Below are 15,207 nucleotides of genomic sequence, written 5' to 3'. Positions count from 1 at the left end.
ATCAATCACTAGGAAAGAAAAAGAAGGAACAGAGAAGAGCTACAAAAACAAAGAAACAAAAAACAAAACAGTGCATGGTATACCATAAGCACATACCATTCGATCCTTACTTTAAATGTAAATCGTGTAAATGCTCTAATCAAAACACAGGGTCACCGAATGGATTAAAAACAATCTTAATACCAGACCCATCTGGATGCTGCATGCAAGAGACTCCCTTCAGACCTAAAGACATATACAGACTCAAAGTGAAGGGACGGAGAAAGATATTCTATGCAAATGGAAGTTAAAAAAAAAAAAAAAGCCTTGGTAGCCATACTTATATCCAACAATATCTACTTTAAAACTGTAAAAAGAGACAAAGAAGGGCATTTGATAACGATGAAGGGACAACGCAACAAGAGAGGGTAACAACTGCAAACACCTACGTACCCAACATGGGAACATCTAAATACATGAAAACAAATATGAACAATCATAAAATGACAAAGTGACAGTAATACAATATTAGTAGAATTTAATACCACATATGCATCAATGGATAGATCATCCAGACAAAAATCATCAAAATAATAATAATAATGGCTTTGAGGGGCACCTGGGTGGCTCAGTTGGTTAAGCGTCTGCTCATCACAAGTGGCCTCCTTAATTCCCATCACCTATCCTCCATCCCCTGCCCCACTTCCCTTCTGGTATTTATCAGTTTGTTCTCTATTGTTAAGAGTCCATTGCTTGGTTTCTCTCTTTTTTCCTTTGCTTATTTGTTTTGTTTCTTAAATTTCATATATGAGTGAAATCATATGGTATTTGTCTTTCTCTTATTTCACTTAGCTTTATACTCTCTCGCTCCATCCATGTTACTGCAAATGGCGAGAGGGCATTCTTTTTCATGGCTGAGTAGTATTCCATTGTATGTATACACCACATCTTCTTTATCCATTCATCAGTCAGTAGCTACTTGGGCTGCTTCTGTGATTTGGCTACTGTAGAGAAAGCCGCTGTAAGTGTAGGGGTGCATGTATCCCTCTGACTTAGAGTTTCTGTATCCGATGGGCAAATACCCACTGTGACTGCTGGGTCATAGGGTCGCTCTATTTTTGACTTTCGAGGAACCTCCATACTGTCTTCCACAGTGGCTGCCCCAGTTTGCTTTCCCACCAACCAGGCACGAGGCTCCCCTTTCTCCGCATCCTCACCCACACCTGTTGTTTCCTGTGCTGTTGATTTTAGTCATTCTGACAGGGGTGAGATGATATCTACTAAACATCTGAAGAAGAGTTAATAGCTATTATTCTCAAATTATTCCAAAAATAGGAGGAAAACTTCCAAATTCATTCTATGAGGCCAGCATCATCCTGATACCAAAACCGAAGACAACACCAAAAAGACAGTAACTGGCCAATATCTGTGATGAACATAGATGCAAAAATCCTCAAGAAAAGCAAGTTGAATTCAGCAATACATTAAAAAAAATCATTCTTAGGGCGCTTGGTTGGCTCACTTGATCTTGGGGTTGTGAGTTCAAGCCCCACACTGGGCACAGAAACTACATACATACATACGTACAATTTAAAACAAAACCATGATCATCTCAACAGATGCAGAGTGAGCACTGGACAATTCAACATCTGTTCGTGATGAAAACTCTCAACAAAGTATATTTAGAGGAAACATGCCTCAGTACGACAAAGGCCATACATGAAAAACCCACAGCTACCATCATATTCAATGGCGAAAAACAAAACTTGTCCTCTAAGAACAGGAACAAAACAAGAATGTTGATTCTCACCACTTTGACTCAACACTATACTGGAAGTCCTAGCCACAGAAACCAGTCAAGAGGAAGGAAAGGCAACCAAGTGGTAAGAAAGAAGTAAAACTGTCACGATTTGCAGATGATAGGATACCAGACTCCGCCAAACAAAACAAAAAAACTATTAAAACTGATAAGTGAATTCAATAAAGTTGCAGGATATGAAATTAATATACAGAAGTTCGTTGCACTTCTATACATTAATAACAAAGTAGGAGAAAGAAATTAAGAAAACAATCCCATTTATAGCTGCATCAAAAAGAAATAAGTACCCAGGAACAAACCTAACGAAAGATGTCATGCACTCTAAAAAATATAAAATATTGATGGAAGAAATTAAAAATGACACGAATGGATGGATAAACCATCATCATGGGTCAAAACGGTATGGTGCCGGCACAGAAATATAGGTCAGCGGAGCAGAATGGACAACCTGGAAATAACCCGCACTTATATGGGCCATTAATCCATGACAAAGGAAACAATAACAGACAATGGGGAAAAGACGGGCTCTTCAATACATGGTGTTGAGAAAACCAGACAACTCCATGCAGAACGAGACGGGACCGCTTTCTTACACCACACACAAATACACTCAAAATGGATGAAAGAACTAAATGTGACACCTGAAACCATAAAACTTCTAAAAACAAAACTATATGCAATAACTTCTTTGACATCAGCCTTAGCAACATATTTATGGATATGTCTCCTCAGACAAGGAGAACAAAAGCAAAAATGAATTATTGGGGCTACATCAAAAGAAGATGTTCACAGTGAAGGAAACCTTTAACGAAATGAAAAGACCGCCTACTGAATAGGAGAAGACATTTGTAAAAGGCATATCTGGTAAGGGGTTACTATCTAAGATATATAATGAACTTACACAACTCAACGCCAAAAACCCAATGATCTGATTAAAAATGGGCAGAGGACCTGAAGAGACATTTTTCCAAAGAAGGCAGACAGATGGCCGACAGACATATCAAAAGATGCTCAACATCACTCATCCTCAGGGAAATGCAAATCACAACTACTGTGAGAACGGTTACCGTCAAAAAGACCAAACAAGGGGCGCCTGGGTGGCTCAGTGGGTTGAGCCTCTGCCTTCGGCTCAGGTCATGATCTCAGGGTCCTGGGATCGAGTCCCGCATCTGGTTCTCTGCTCAGCAGGAGGCCTGCTTCCTCCTCTCTCTCTGCCTGCCTCTCTGCCTACTTGTGATCTCTCTCTGTCAAATAAATAAATAATATCATTTTTTTTAAATTGACTTAAAAAAAAAAAAAGGACAAAACAAGTGTGGGCGAGGATATGGAGAAAAGGGAACCCGCACGCACTGTTGGTGGGAATGTAAGTTGGTGAAGCCCTCGTGGAAAACAGCATGGAGGCTCCTCAAGAAATTACACACAGAGCTACCATACGATCCAGCAATTCTGGCACTGCGTATTTACCCAAAGAAATCAAAGACACTAACTTGAAAAGATACGTGCGCCCTTGTGTTTACTGCAGCATCATGTACGACAAACAGCCAAGACATGGAGGCCACGTGAGTGTCCAGCAACAGGCGAATGGATAAAGAAAACGTGGTGCACCTCCACAGTGAAAATCTCTCAGCTGCCACGCGGTCTTGCCATTTGTGGCAACGTGGACGGAGCCGGAGAGTATGATGCTAAATGAGAGAAGTCGGACAGAGAAAAACAAATGCCCTATGATGTCCTATGATGTCACTTATATGTGGAATCGAGAGAAACAAAATAAAGGAACACAGAAAGAAAAGAAACACATGCAGGGAACAAACCGGGTGTTGCCAGAGGGAAGGGGCGGGGGGACGCACACGGATGAAGGGGAGTGGGAGGTCCAGGCGTCAGGGTATGGAATGAGGAGGTCCTGGGATGAAAGGGACAGCACAGGAAGTACAGTCAATGGTATTGGGATAGTGGCGTGGGGACAGACGGGAGCTACATTTGCAGAGAACACAGCGTAACACACACAGTTGTGGGATCACTCTGCTGCGCGCCAGACGAATGTAGCATTGTGCGTCGACCACACTTGGGTCAATAATAAATGGTCTGTTGTGAGGAGCAGATGAAATGAGGCGCACGCAGGAGCACAGCCAGCGCGTAGTTACGTGCTCAATAAAGACAAGCTCAGCATCGTCAGTCACACTGTACACCCAGGGCCTCCTACCTAAGAAACAAGAGTCGAATGAGTCATCACAGCTTTAGGTAAAAAGAAAACACCTTCTTCGGACAGACTCGCCCTTGCTGATACATGAAGAGCCCCCAGGGAAATGCAGAGTCCCAGCTGGGAAGTCAGACATCCCTGAGGAAGGGGCCTTTGACTCAGTCTTCGGTTAATCTCCAGGAAAGTGCTAGGGGTTGTGGAGTGAAAGAGGTCCGGGAGCGGAGTGAGCAAGGAGGAGAGCCTCGCTTGCCAGGCACCTGCCTGTGCCCAGCGGCTCCTGCCCCCGCGTCCCAGGTGATGGTCTGCAGGCCAGTTCCCCGGCCCTTCGGCTATGCTAAAAGGCACTTGTCCCCTTCGCTGTGTGTACTACAACCTTTCAGGCAATCCCTCCCACTTGACTTTCTGAAAACACGGTCCGGTGCTGATACAGCTGAAAAACAACACAATTCTGGAAGTTTCAGAGATGCTGCGAGCTCTCTGTTGCGCAGGAAGACCATGGGGTCCGAGGACAGTAGGCAGAAAGGAACACTCTGCAAAGATTCTATCAACCCAAAGAAACGCTGCGTCCTGGAAAGCTAGAATTCCATCCTCCTCCAAATGAGAACCCGCTGGCTACAACGAACAGAGAAAGAAAAAACAAATCTATTTTAAGCTAGCCCAACAGATTACATGTCATTATTTAATTATTCGTACGGAACAAAGAAACTTTAACTTCTATTTACAATTTAATGAAATTTACTACTTCATTCTGTTTAAATTGTATTTAGAATGTTTAAACCATAGGTCCTGAAACCAAAAGAATGCCTCAGAAGTTTTCAGCTGAAAATAAAGTTATTAAAATAAACAAGAGAGGGGCACCTGGGTGGCTCAGCTCATGATCTCAGGGTCCTGAGATCGAACCCTGCCTGAGGCTCCCTGCTCAGTGGGGAGTCTGCTTCTCCCTCTGCCCCACCCCCACTCATTCTCTCTCTCTCTCCCTCAAGTAAAGGAATAGAGTCTTTTAAAAAAACAGACTGAAAGCTTTTCCTGTAATTTTACAAATGAAGCAAGAATGCCTGCTTTCACCACTGCTATTTAACATAGCTTGGATGTTCTGGCCAGAGCAACTAGACAAGAAATAGAAGGCGTCCAAACTGGAAATGAAAAAGTGAAAATCTCTATTTGCAGGTGACATCACCCTATACATAGAAAATCCCAAGGAATCCACAAGAAAGCAATGAGAGCTAAGAAATGAATTCAGGAAAATCGTGGAGTAAAAGATCACCCAAAAATCTGTCACATTTCTATATGCCATTTAGGAACAGTTTATTTTTTTTATTTTATTTTTTAAAGATTTTATTTATTTGACAGACAGAGCAAGCAGAGAGAGAGAGGAGGAAGCAGGATCCCTGCCGAGCAGAGAGCCCGATGCAGGGCTCGATCCCAAGACCCTGAGATTATGACTTGAGCTCAACCCACTGAGCCACGCAGGTGCCCCGGAACAGTTTTCTAAAGAAATTAAGAAAGCAATTCCATTTATAGCACCATCTCTGTGTGGGTTATCCACACTGACCAATTCCCCAGCTCTCTGCAGGTACGACTGGGTGTCCCATAATTCAATCCAGTCCTCACATGAACCACTCAGAGTCAGCCAGACAGCGCAGGTGAAGACCTCAGACCTACAGGGTCTCCCCAACTTCAGATACCAATCACAAGTCGTGGGGCCCCAGGTTCCCCACATTTCTGTCTGACTTGGCTATGAATTGGGGCCTCCCACGATCCCCTCCTTAGGTCAATAATTTGCTATAATGGGTTCATAAAACTTGGGGGGAGAAACCTTTCCTCTGGTGGTTTTATTATAAAGGACACAAATGAAAAGTCAGATGACGAGGTACATAGGGGGAGGCCTGGGAGGGTCCTGAGGACAGGAGCTTCTGTCCCAGACTGTGGCATGCGCCACGCGCCTGGCACACATTCACCAAGCTCTTCCAACCGCGTAACTTAGTTTTTATGGATGTCCGACTATGTAGGCCCAGAGCTGATCAAATCACTGACTGCTGGTGATGCACACCATCTCGGGGGCCCTCTTCCCATCCCAGGGATCAGGGGTGGGGCTCAATGCTCCAATTTCTGAATCACATGATTCGTTCCGGAGCAACCAGTGCCCAAGCTATCTACGCCCCCAAGAGTGACCTCATTAGTCTCAACTCAGGTACAGTATAAAGCGGCTTATAGTGAATAACAAAGATGGTCCTCCCCGCCCAACCACTCAGGAAATTTCAAGGGTTTTTGAAACTTTTGTGCCAAGAACTGCGGACAAAAACTAAATACGTATTTCTTATCACAATATCACAATCTAAAAGAATAAAATACCTGGGAATAAATTTAATCCGTGAGAAATATATTTGTTGCCTGAAAATTAAAAACATTTCTGAAAAAATTGAAAGACTTAAATACATGGAAAGATACCCTGTGCTCATCAATTGGAAGACTTAAATGTCAGTATTAGCCAAAGCCATCTATAAATTCAGTGCAATTCCTATTAAAATTCCATTTTTTTTTTTTTGCAGAAATAGAAAAGCTGACCCTCAAATTCATATGGAATTGTATGGAGTCCATGTGTTGGGCTCAGCTGTGTTCCCAGAATTTGTATGCTGAAGTCCTAAACCTCAAAGTGTGGCCATATCTGGAGATAGGACCTTAAGAAAGGTAATTAAGTCACCATGAGGCCATTAGGGTGGGCCCTTGTCTGCTGGGACTGGTGTCCTTATAAGAGCTTTGGACACATGGCAGGCTACAGGGATGCACAGGGTCAGAGGAAGACCATGTGAGGACAGTTCTCTGAAACCCAAGAAGAAGGGTCTTAGGAGAAACCAAACCTGCCAACACTTGGATCTTGGACTTCCAGCCTCCAGACATGCAAGGAAATAAGGATGTGTTTAAGCATCTCCCCTCCCTGGTCTTCGGTATTTTGTTATGGTAGCCCTAGCAAATACAACCCAAGCAGCCCAAAAAAAAAAAAAAAAAAGAAAGAAAGAAAAAGAAAAAGAAAAAAATCTGATAAAGAACGAAGCTGGAAGACTCACACTTCAAAGTTTACTACAAAGTTACAGCAACCAAAATGCTGTGGTATGGGCCTAAGGACAGACTTAGACCGATGGAACAGAACTGAGAGTTCCGAAATAAGCCCATACATTTATGACCAGATGATTTTTGACAAAGATGCCAAGTCCATTCAACGGGGAAAGCGTCGTTTCCTCAGCAGATGATCCTGGGCCCAGTTGGACTTCCACATGAAATAGAATTAATTTGACCCCCTACCTCATATACAAAAATTAACACCAAATGATCAAAGACCAAAATGTAAGAGTTAAAAACCATCAAATTCCTGAAAGAAAACATCGGGATGATTCTTCACGACCGTGGATTTGGCAAAGGAGTCTTAGATGCGACATCAAAAGCACGGCAACAAAAGGAAAAAATAAACTGGACTTCACTGAAATTTAAAACTTTTGTGTATTAAAGGACACAACTGACAGAGGGAAAGGTCACCTACAGAATGGGTGAAAAGGTAAGTCATATCTGATAAAGGACTAATACCCAGAATATGCAAACAACTCCTATAACAACAAAATCCAGTTAGTTAAAAAAATGGACAAAGGACTAAAGAAGATTCACAAGTGGACAACAGACACATGAAAAGATGCTTGATATCCCTAATCAGGGAAATGCACATCAAAAGCATAATGAGGGGCGTCTGGGGGCTCAGTCAGTTGAGCATCCCACTCTTGATTTCAACTCAGGTCATGATCTCAGGATCCCTGCACCCAGCTCTGCATTGGGCTCTGCATTTAGTGGAGAGTCTGCTGGCGATTCTCCCTCTCCCTCTCCCCTGGCTTGCTCTCTCACAAATACAGAAATACACGTTTTAAAAAACAACACAAAACAAAAAAACAACTATGAGGGATGCCTGGGTGGCTCAGTCAGTTAAGCATCTGCCTTCCGCTCAGGTCATGATCCCAGAGTCCTGGGATCGAGTCCTGCATCAGGCTCCTTGCACAGTGGGGAGCCTGCTTCTCCCTCGGCCTGCAGCTCACCCTGCTTAAATGCACTCACTTTCTATAACAAATACATAAAATCTTTTAAAAAATACATAATGAGATAACACTTCACACCCATGAGGATGACTATTACTTAAACAAAACCAACAACACAGAAAATCACGAGTGTTGGCAGGACGTGGACAAATTCGAACTTGTGTGCATCGCTGGTGAGAAGGTAAAATGAAGTAGCAGCTGCAGAAAACAGTCGTGCCTTTCCTCAGCAGATTAAGCACAGAATTACCAGATGATCCAGAAATTCCAATCTTTGGTATACACTCAAAAGAACCCAAAGCAGGAGTTTAAACAGACATTGGCACACCCAGGTTCACAGCTGCATTTTTCACAAAAAAAACAAAAAGCAGCAGCAGCCCAAATGTCCATCAACAAATGAATACATAAAAATACAGACACACACATTCTGTTTATCCATATAAACATGAAATATCATTCAGCCATAAAAAGGAATATAATTTCCTATATGCTACAACATGGATGGGCCATTGAATGAGGAGTGGATGACAATGATGGTATATACACATGATGGAATATTACTGAGCCATAAAAAATGAAATCTTGCAACATGGATGGATGTAGTGAGTACCATGCTAAGTGAAATTAGAGAAAAATTTTGTATGATTTCACTCATATGCAGACTTTTCTTTTTAAGATTTTATTTATTTATTTATTGGACAGAGAGAGACACGGCGAGAGAGGGAACACAGGCAGGAGGAGTGGGAGAGGGAGAGGCAGGTTCCCCTAAGAGCAGGGAGCCCAATGCGAGGCTCGATCCCAGGACCCTAGGATCATAACCTGAGCCAAAGGCAGACGCTTAATGACTGAGTCACCCGGGTGCCCTGCTCATATGCAGACTTCAAGAAACAAAGCAAACAAGCAGAAGGGAAAAAGAGAGAGAGACAAACCAAGTCAGACTCTTCCCTCTAGAGAACACACTGTTGGTGACCAGAGGGGCGGGGGCGGTGGGGGGGGGGGGCAGATGAAACAGGTGACCGGGATGAAGGGGGGTCCCGGTGAGGAGCACGGGGTGACCTATGGAAGTGACGACTCACTGCAGGGCACGCCTGAGACTAACGTAACACTATATGTGAACTGGAATTAAAATAAAAACTTAAAGGAGGAAAAAAAAAAAAAGAAGAAAGAACCTGCCAAGAGACTTTCGTAATTGAGGATTCCCTCCTTTTGGTAGGTTCCTACTTCCCTGGTTAGGGATAAAAGTAAATGAGTCTATGATCAGGAACTTCTCCTTAATTCGTAAAGTTCTTGCATCATCTGCTGCTTGGAGTCTCCGGCCGACGCTGTTCTTGAGAGCGGAACAGTTCGAGCTCCTCTTTCAGCTGTGCCAGGAGACAGCCGTGCTGTGGCCGACACCACCTGCTACACCGGGACTGACACTTCCCGGGAAGCTGAATCTCGATTATGTAACGTCATACATAAAACACAACAAGCTGCTTGGCTTACACAGGCGACTCCTACACGGACTTTCTTGGACCCATTCGACTTCCACGGACTTGGGTCTTGCGGACGACGGCTTCAAAGCGCACTCCACACACTGGACGTCATCCTGCTTAGACGAACCACACGAACCTCCCCGCTGCCTTCCGTGCTCTCCAATGCTCCCAGCGCATGTCTGTAGCTGCTCACCGGCAGGCAAACAGCCCCCGCGAGACCGCAGCGTCAGAAAGGGAAGAGAAGGGATGACTGACCTGGTGCCATAACCTGGGAGTGCCACCGAGCGTGCGGAAGCACGACCTGCGGCCGCCATGCAGGGGTCAGCACGAGCTGCAGGAACCAGACCGGCCACCCTGCAGGCTGCGACCACAGAACCTGAGAAGGTAGAGGAAATTTCATTCCCCCCACAGTTGTCAGGAGGAGGATAGGGTATCGCTGGCTGGAACACCCTGCTCACTTTGGAGGCTGCAGCTGAGCTCCTGGGGACACTTGAGAAAAGCCGGCGGAAGGCTGCTAAGACACAGGCTCTCTACACGGGGGCAGAGCACCTACGAACAAGCCCGATCACCAGTCCTCCTGTCACCATATACTGTTGCTGCCTTTTTTTTTTTTTAAAGGAAAGGTCAAGCAAAGCTTTATTTTATTTTATGTTTTATTTATTTGACAGAGAGAAATCATAACTAGGCAGAGAGGCAGGCAGAGAGAGAGGAGGAAGCAGGCTCCTTGCGGAGCAGAGAGCCCGATGCGGGGCTCGATCTCAGGATCCTGGGATCATGACCTGAGCCGAAGGCAGAGGCTTTAACCCACTGAGCCACCCAGGCGCCCCCACTGTTGCTGCTTTAAATCCTGCTACACTGGGACGCCTGGGTGACTCAGTGGTTTAAAGCCTCTGCCTTCAGCTTGCGTCATGATCCCAGGATCCTAGGATCGAGCCCCGGGTCGGGTTCTCTGCTCAGCAGGGAGCCTGCTTCCCCCCCACCCCTGCCTGCCTCTCTGCCTACTTGTGATCTGTCAAATAAGTAAATAAAATCTTAAAAAAAAAAAAAATTCCTGCTCCACTACCACTTCTCCCCGATGATGAGAGCCACATTCCATTCCAAGGCTGCCTTGCAACTACAGAAATGGCTTCAAAGCCACAAGAAAATCTCTCATATATCCCTTCAGACAACCCAAACTTACTTCAACTTTATGATGGCTTTATTTTCCCCTAAGATTTATATGAGACAGAGTGTGTGCCGTACACACACACACACACACACACACACACACGAGCAGTGGGAGGGGCGGGGGGGGAGAGAAGCAGACTCCCCACCCAGGGTGGAGCCTGACTGGGGGTGAGGGGAGGGGGGATGGGCTCCATCCGAGTGAGATCATAACTTGAGCCAAAACCAAGAGCAGGACACTCAACTGACAGAGCCACCCAGGTGCCCCTGATTGCTCTATTGAGAGTGAGAGAGAGAGTGCACAGGAGTGAGCAGTGGTAAGGGCAAAGGGAGAAGCAGACCCCCTGCTGAGCAGGGAGCCCAATGTCGGGCTCGATTCCAAGACCCTGAGATCATGACCTGAGCCAAAGGCAGACGCTTAATGGACTGAGCCACCTAGGCGCCTCTGATGCCTCTTTCAGACAAAATCCTGGGAGAATGTAACAGTGATACCATAGCTTCCCCATACAACCCCCTGAAGGCATCGTCTGCATCCCCTGTAGTATCAGCAGAAGCCACTGAACCCACAGCCTCCGCGAGATGTGCGCATCGGCAGAATGGAACAGGGCCCCCGTTTACAGTGACACCAGCCATGTCTTCGGAGTCTACCACACTGTTGGCACAATCGGGAAATCCTATGGATTTCTTGACTTCTTTTGACACTACTATTGCTGATGAGCATCGAACTTGCTCTACGACAGTCCATTCATCTTGCTACCAAAATTACCATTGTTCGTGGCCCAGCCCGTACTAAGGAGACTGACTGACATTCCATCACCGGGAACAGTAGGGCTGACAAGACTGATTAATGCGCGCTCGAAATGGGCCCACTATCCTTTCTCTAGCGATTTATAAACCTGCGTTTATCCCCAGATGATGTTATGGACTATCGGGCAAATATCATGCAATCTGAAAATTTGTATCACTAAGTGGTATAACAGGGTGCCATCTACATCAGGGAAACACAAATCAAAACCACAGTGAGATACCACCTCACACCAGTCAGAATGGCTGAAATTAACAAATCAGGAAATGACAGATGCTGGCGAGGATGTGGAGAAAGGGGAACCCTCCTCCACTGTTGGTGGGAATGCAAGCTGGTGCAGCCACTTTGGAAAACAGCGTGGAGGTTCCTCAAAAAGTTGAAAATAGAGCTACCCTACGACCCAGCAATCACACTACTGGGTATTTACCCTAAAGATACAAATGTAGTGATCCGAAGGGGCACGTGCACCCGAATGTTTACAGCAGCAATGTCCACAATAGCCAAACTATGGAAGGAACCTAGATGTCCATCAACAGATGAATGGATAAAGATGTGGTAAATATACACAATGGAATACTATGCAGCCATCAAACCACCCCCCTCTGATATCCTGCCATTTGCAAGGACATGGATGGAACTAGAGGATATTATGCTGAGTGAAATAAGTCAATCAGAGAAAGACAATTATCATATGATTTCTCTGATATGAGGAATTTGAGAGGCAGGGCAGGGAGTCGTGGGGGGTAGGGAAGGGAAAAATGAAACAAGATGGCGTCAGGAGGGAGACAAACCGTAAGAGACTCTTAATCTCAGGAAACTGAGGGTTGCTGGGGGGTCGGGGGTAGGGAGAGGGTGGTGGGTTATGGACACTGGGGAGTGTATGTGCTATGGTGAGTGCAGTGAAGTGTGTAAGCCTGATGATTGGCAGACCTGTACCCCTGGGGCAAATAATACATTATATGTTAATAAAAATAATTTTTTTTAAAAAGGGTACCATTTAGCAGATAGGGTGTGCACTGGGCCAAAGGGACATCCTAAACCCCCCCTTCCACTTGCTCTTACCTCCCATCAGATGGGACAATTGTACAGATGGCAGAATATTAAGGAACCAGAAGACAGTTTGTCCTCTGAGGCTTACCCTGGACCCAGCAGCACTCTGAATGGATTTTACTATGTCCCACCAGCTTCAGGCTGTTCCCACTGTTCTGTTATTGTCTGCACGATTAGAATGGATGGGATGCTGTCTAACTAGACATCCTGATGCCGCAACACTGGTAAAGAAATTAAGAACATGTTTTGTCTTAGCCTTCCTTTGTGGACTAGATCGACCACAGAACTCATTTTCTAATAGAAACTAACTACTTGCTTACAAAGAACTCTGAGTTCTTGCTTATAAGAACTCGTTACAACTTCATACCTCACACCATTCCCGATCATAAAGTATAATGTAAAAATCTAGGCCATTAGAAAAACCTGAGAAGAAAGGACTTAAACGGTCAGAAGTACGACCTCCGTCCTCTGTAAAAATCCAGAACACTCTCATTAGGGGACATTTTAAGTGTCTGTTCTCCCTGAGGGGGGAAAATAATTTGAATTAACCTCACCCTTCTTGCTGCGTACTGAAAGACTGACTGATTGCTGGTATGTCAATACCTCGGCAGCATTAAAGAACCAGAGCTAGAATTTATTGCTGCCAGTGTGAGGACCTGTGGACCAGCAGAAGATGGATGAAAGCGTAGGATATCCAGGAAAGAGACGAACAAGCTCACTCCATTTCTCCTTAAGATGAGTCAGCTGGGCTCAGAGAAACCGTGGTGGAAACCCGAGGACTGTCCCTTGCTCAGGTAAAGCTATGGGGAGGAAACAGAGCGAGCGCTCGTTAGCCAGACCTAGGTGACACATGAAAGAATACTCAATCAAACCCTATAGTTTGATCCTCAAACCCTTCGCAGGGGTCCCAAGTGTTTCACGCACTGCCCCTTAAGGCACAAACATTTGCCAAATCATCACATGATTCAGCTGGTTCATAGACCATCCTCCCAAACCTCAAGAAACAACAAAAGCGGCACAGACGGGCCATGCTTAGTACAAGCCCGTCACCAAAATTCACATTGTATGAATCTGGTTATGTGGGGCACCTAGAACATGCAAATTCGTAGAGACAGAAAGCAGAATAAAGGTTACCAAGGGCGGGGGTTCGGGAAATAGGAAGTAATTGTTTAACGGGTCGAGTTTTTGTTAGAAACAATGAAGCAGTTTTGGAGACAGTGATGGTAGTCACTGTGACAGGGCAAATGTATTTATGTCACTGATTTGCACACTTACCAGTGGTTAAAATGATAAATAGTATCTATCTGTTACCATAATTAAAAAACAAAATTCATGGAACTGATGATGGTTAAGTCTATGAGAGCAAATGAAATTGACCGTTAACAGTACTGGTTCAAGTACTATGAGATATTTTCTGCAAGATACCTACTGATGAATAAGGTTTTAAACATTTTACATTGTTGGAAGCTTTGAAATTTGTCCAAAGAAATCTTCTGCCCCACACAGATTTCTATCACCACCAACTGTCACATTAGCTCAGCTGATTCCCACTTCAGGTTAGTCGAATTAGTTCTCATCAAAAAATTCTCACCTGTAGGCCTTCTAAGCAACCTCGTCAGAGGCTAATTCCTCAGTCTCTTCAAACTCAGCGTCAACTCCTGCACGAACACCTGAGCCGTACTGATAACATTTTCTGACTCATTAAGAGCCAAGGAAACTACTCAAAATCATTTGTCTTCTTTTTAAATTCTCCAGGCGCTCCCAGAGTTCTCCCTCTTCAAGATATCATTTGCAACTCAAAGGCTAATAGTCTTAAGCAGGAAGTTTCTATTCTCTGGACCAGTTCTTCCGGAGAACCTCACTCACCTCACTCACCGTGGATAAGCTTTCCTTGCTTGGCTCACACAGGAGCCCCTCAGACCTTGAAAGTGCAACACTCAAAGCCCAGTTTTCTCTTTTTAATGTTGCATATGCACCAGTGATTTTCAGAAAATAAAATATCATGACGTGGTGACAGGTATGACCCTCGAAACACTACTGAGTTATAAGTGTGTAATTTGCAAGTTGTCGCCCAAAGTGACGAGTGCCCCGTCCTGTGTTGCCACAATCTAAATCCAGCCTGTTTACAGGGAGACCGGCATGAAGGACTGTGGCTGTGTCCCAGTAAAACGTGTGGACACAGGAGCTTCATACCGTTGTCACAGCTCACATACCGTCCTCTCGTGGTTATTTTAAGGCACTCAGAAACGTAGAAACCCGGCCTAACCGTTCCCGCTCACACACGCAGGCCGCCCGCCACGGTTTGCTGACCCCTGCTGTGGGAAGAGAAAATGAGCTGTTCGTCTCCCCACCTCCCGCCCCAAATCTGATGAGAAAAAGAGGGAACTCCAGGGAAAGCAGAAAGAAGGGTAAAACTTCAAGCCCCGTTATTTTGAAACAAGTCGAACGTCCGACGAGTTTAACTTCGCAAAGAAAGAAAACACGCGTGAAACGACAAGCAACAGTGGGGCTTTCTGATGTCGAGAGGACACTGTGGACTCTACGAATGACGCTGGAAATCCTGACGGCAGACACGACCCAGGGCAAGTACGAACTTTGGGCAGGAGAGGGGGAGCCTGCGTCTCGGCGCAGACACCGGCTGCGAG

This window comes from Meles meles, chromosome 6, assembly GCF_922984935.1.
Source record: "Meles meles chromosome 6, mMelMel3.1 paternal haplotype, whole genome shotgun sequence".
Lineage (NCBI taxonomy): Eukaryota > Metazoa > Chordata > Mammalia > Carnivora > Mustelidae > Meles > Meles meles.
Note: the sequence above shows the minus strand (reverse complement) of the source record.